The 5,197-nt window shown below is 54.4% G+C and overlaps 1 protein-coding gene across 1 annotated transcript in view; it reads right to left on the minus strand.

Moving 5' to 3' along the window:
• Window positions 1-5,197, minus strand: part of LOC113203352 (ribosomal protein S6 kinase 2 beta) — a gene marked incomplete at its 5' end in the record, with an annotated part of 64,832 nt that overhangs the window by 43,543 nt on the left and 16,092 nt on the right.

Genomic DNA, 5,197 nt, shown 5'->3' on the forward strand with positions numbered 1-5,197 from the left:
TCCTAGAGGGTGTAGCAGAGCCGGGCTCTGATGGGATGAGTACATCCACCGTATCCACCCAGCACCATGCACATCGTAGAGGGTGCAGCAGAGCCGGGCTCGAAAAGAGTACAACCACCTTATCCACCTATCACACACGGAAAAAAATGTGTTATCTCCTGCAGCTGGGACAGCTGATGTGTTTCCCGGGAGAGCGAAAGCAAATTCATTTTAATCGTAGAACATGAGCATTTCTTTTTACAGCATTTTCGTAAGATATGAGAAACAAGAAGGCTTTGGTTTTGGTAGCTAAATGCCCTTAAGTTCGCATAACTAAACTCCTTTTCTTTTCTTTGAGTTTGCTTGCACAGCAGCTAACCACCTCGAAAAAGATAAATCTCAGCCGAACTAGCTTAAGATTAGCTCCGGGAACTTATAATCTTCGGTCACTACCCTATCCTGGGTTGATTAGGGCAGCTTACGTCTGGCCTAGGCCAGGAATGTCCATTAGCGACAAGGACTATTGCACACGAGTTCCCTCTTGATTGCTCGCGCTCCACCCCAGGAGCGACCTGAGTGGGTGTTGAACCCACGTCCTTCTTCTTTACGCGTCAAATGGTATCACAAATTAATTTCGCATTCGCTCGGACAACTATTGCAGTTGGGCAACTGCAGGGAACGTTTCATCTGTGACAGTCACAGATTAGCTCTCGCAAAGAATTATGAGCTACTGTTCCTAATTTTCTTGTCTGTCCCCCAGGCAGCTAACACGTTTAGCTCGCATCCTTAATGTTTAGGTGGAGCAGCTAATTTATTTTTTCCGTGCGCTACAACAGACCATCCGATGAATGACAGTAACTGCCCCAAAATCACCCAATTTGGGCTTACTAAAAACGGGATGCCCACCACTGCTGCCATACCACCGGATATTTCTCTACCCCTGCCTTCCAATCGAGTATGTGTGTCAAGCGGTTACGATTTCACAACTCAGCTGGTTGTGGTACAGAATGCGGTCTGCTTTTTAGAGACTGTTGACAGTTAGTGCCCCTGACCCTGACAGTTAGTGCCCCACACTCCTATAATTCGGATTATCTCTGGTAGCTCACGCTTAGCTCTCACAGCTGACGCCGACGCCGGCTGACGCCTTGGCTCTTACCGATCAGGCATTTGCTGTCACGCTGCCAGCAAACTACTTTTCTACCATAGCTTACTTATTTTTTTCCGTGCACACATCATGTTCCAGAGCATATAGCTGCGCCACTCTCTGATGGAATGAGTACTTCCACCGTATCCACTACGCCCCAGCAGCACAAATCCTCTCCAGAGCGCGAGGGGTGCGGCCGCGCCTCGGGCGGCAGCGCTGCGCAGACGGGCGCTGCCCCGCCGAACCACACTCCGCCCTGCCCCACCCCGCCCCACTCAGCCACCTTTCGGGACTAAAATAGAATCTACGCCTTCCATTTCAGCAAACCCTTTCAGGTCGACCCGTCCCGCCCAGGCGGCCCGGTCCGGCCGAACAAGGCGGCCCCCGCAGACACTTGCAAATATTTAATGCTTCCGCACAGCCACGCTGGCCGGGCCCGGCCGACCGGCCGACCGGAGGCTGACGCAAAACTTGGAGGGGAGAGAGAGAGAGAGCAGAAGAACAACAAAGTGAAATCCTAGGCAAACATTCTGCGAGAATTGAGGCCTCGGGGGTGCAGGTTCGGCCCTGGGGGGCAGCAGGAGGGTGCTCCTCAGCGCTCACGCACCGGCTGAGGTGAGGTGGCCACCACAACACCACTGGACGCCGCAACCCCATCACACTCACCCCGCAGGACATTCGGGGCGTAAAGAAAAATATACCACGACTTACTTTCAATCTCTCGTGGTGATACAATCAAAACACGCCGTGCGGGACACAAATAGTAACACACACAAAAAAAAAAAAGCAAAATAACGCAGAGTATAATGTGCGACAAGCAGGTATATAAATAGGCGCAAGTAAAGCGGAAGCAGTTATACAACCATACGATCAGTGTCGTTGCCTCCCCTCCAGCTCGCAGCTGCAGAAAGCGTGCCGCCGGCGCGCCGGGCTGCCCCTCGGCACGTCACGGCGTCACGTACAGCGTGGTCATGACCGGCGGGGACACACTGGACAAAGTTTGCAGAACGCAATCAAGCAGAGCAGTACAGCCCCGGCGCCGACCAACTTGGCACGAGAAAGCGTTAACGCCAAGTTAAAGTTTCGGCCCGCTCTGCTGCGAGTGCAAATAAAGCGTGCGTTTTCAAATTCTACTTATTCCAAACGCAAAGGCCAGTTAATATTGTTTTTAATCGAAAAAGAACAATAAGGAAAAGGTAAAACAGGTAAAAGCCAGAGTTTGAACTATCAAAGCAAAATTGTCGAGAAAACGACCACAGTAAAGGCATGGCGAGCATGCTAGAGACAAATGCCTCACCTCGATACTCTCATCCAGCACCATCTCTTCTGTGCTAGCAGACTGCAACAGACAAAACAGACGACGTTAGTCCCCGGCGCGGCAGGTCCCGGGGGCCCGCGAGAGCAGAGAGCGTTGTCGCGAGCCGTAAGAGCGGCGGTTTCCTGACCGGAGGAGGAGAGGAAAGCACGGAATCTTAGAGTCGGAGGCGAACAAAACCAGCTGCTCGGGCGGAGACGCTTAAACACGATGTGTGCGTAAATTGAGGAGAAAAGTCAAGTTACGTGTCGCAAGTGCTTACTAAGAACTATACACTATACACGCCCGTATGGGGTGGTTTAAGCACGGCAGCCGTGCGTGCGACAAGTGAAAGCGGTTCAACAAAGCTGTTCAAATAGTGGACGGCCAGCCGGGTGTTAAATGCGAATTAATTATACAGAGTGCATGGCAGGCATGTGCGGCCCCGGGCGCGTCCGAGATACAACTAGACGCCCGGCTTTAACCAAAGGGGGAGGCAGGCGGACGGAGACGGAGACAGACAGACGGGTAGACAGACAGACCGACAGACAGAGAAAAAGAAAGAAAGAAAGAAAGTGGGAGGACGGCTGAAAAGAGGAGAGAGAGGGTGGGGGATGATGTAGGAGTTCCAAACCACCCTTTTCAATATTCCATGATACAACGGCCGGGCCGAATTTTCGGCTCGATTGGAGGCGAACAAGTCGTTGGGTAAGCGGGCCTCATTGTACACGCACGTGCGCGCACCGCGCTTGCGCAACTAGCCCGGAGCAGCTAGCTATAGCGTATGCACAGAGAGAGAGCAACTTTGGAGGTGAAGCTTTGGCGGAGTGAGGCGGGGGCTCCGCGGGGCGGAGCCAACCACAGGTGAGGCCTGCTGGAGGGAGGTGAAGAGGGGGAAGGGGGTGGACGGCTGAAGAGCATCATCACATCCATCAGTTTCGAGTCAGCTCTGCTCTTCCGCCTAATTAATTACACGCGTGTGTCTCCCACCCTGCACCTGACAAAGCACCCCGCACCCGGCACTGGTAAAACAAGTGTGCGCAATTTGCACAGCAACGTGTGCAATTTATTTTGCACATTACATGTTGTTTAACTATAGTTGCACGCTCGCGTAGTGTGCAAATTTTATACGTTTTGGAAACGTTTAAATTCTGCACACTTGGACACACGATTGACGTTTAATCCAGTTAGACACCACAATGTATCGAAAAATGCACATTTGAACTTAAACATCAATTGATGTGCAAAATTAAACACTTGTTTACCGGTGCCCCCTCCTTTTTCCCCCCCATCTCATCTCCCCCACGCCCCATACTCGAGCTCACTCGGGGCAGAGCGAGTCTGGAGACGGCGGGGGCGGTGGACTCGAACTGAAAGTTCATCAAGGCACCGACGACGGCGACGGCGACGGCGGCGGCGGTGACGGGGGTGCCCCGCCAGCGGCCGCGCCCGAGGCCTGAGTCCGCCAAAGTTAGCTGCTACTACTGCTGCGGCGGCGGCGGCTCCTCCCCTCTCTGCAAATCCAAGCGACTGCGGCCACGCCAGGCAACGCCAGGCCACTTCCACATGCGCCAAGTTGACACACGGAGGAGGGGTTGGGTTCCACGAGCACCAGGAGCAGCAGCAGTAGCAGCAGCAGCAGCAAAGAGAGGGGGGAGGGGGGCGCCAGGGGGTAGCAAGAGTGGGTGGTGACAGTCGGGGGGCTCGCCTGCCGCTCTGACTGCGCACAGCCGTGAGGCACAGCTTCACGGCGGCCCACGTAAAAGGAAAGCCACCCCTGCCGCACCTCCTCCTCCTCCTCCCGCACCCCCTGACCAGTCTTTCAGAAGGGATCAAGTTCCCTCGCGCCACCGTCAAGGAGGAGACGCGGCTCGATGGTGCACCTACAGAATCGAATCGTTAAAATAAAGGGGGGAAACCCGAATCAAATCGTTATGTACTTTTTGAGAAAAGGCATATGTTGTTAACTTTGGTTCATTTTTCGTGTACGTCGTACGTAATTAGCTCATAACATTGCGGTTGTTTGGAGAATTAGTTCCCTATTTACAACATGAACACACGTTCTTGTGAAAATAAACTGATCGAAAACGTACTGTACGATCCAGAACACACTTTTCTGAATCGAGGCAAAATTGTATTTAACCCTAAGTGTTCGACCTTGAATGAAGAGAACTAAGGTTACCTTGGATTTGGGCGAGGTTAATTTCCTTCATTCGATTTTCTGCGTGTCGCGGAGTAAAGAATTGTGGGAATACGAGGCAGTGGTCAGTCGGGGAATGGGTGGTAGCTGAGCGGAAGGGTGGAGGGGAGGGAGGGAGTGAGGTAGTGGGTCGGTGGGGTGAGAGGGTGGGGTGACCCATGGGACCAGGAGGGTGGCGCGGGGGGCAGGAGGACGAGGGGCGCGGAGGTAGGTTCTTATTTGTACATTCCAATTACGCGACAAAAGAATGATGAAATGGCTAGATGTGCCCGGCACAAAGGGACCGACCGACCCCAAACATCTCCGGGGGCCCCATTTCATACACTGCTGCCCTGGCACTGCCCCACCCCCGGCCCAACCCCGTCTGGCGGGGGGCGGAGGGCGGGTGCTGGTCGACGTCCACGGCATGTCCCCGTCGCGCTCTCCACCACCTGCTCCCGTCCCAGTCCTGGGCGCCCATCGCCGCGCGCTCGAGCGGAGGGTTGCCTACCAGGCAGGGCGCCTGGCGGGTAGGCCGCCCGTCGTGCAGCGCCGCGCGTTCGGGCGTAGGTAGGGTACCCTACCAGGCAGGGCGCCTGGC

This window comes from Frankliniella occidentalis, unplaced genomic scaffold (genome assembly GCF_000697945.3).
Source record: "Frankliniella occidentalis isolate FOCC.00 unplaced genomic scaffold, Focc_3.1 Scaffold124, whole genome shotgun sequence".
Classification (NCBI taxonomy): Eukaryota; Metazoa; Arthropoda; class Insecta; order Thysanoptera; family Thripidae; genus Frankliniella; species Frankliniella occidentalis.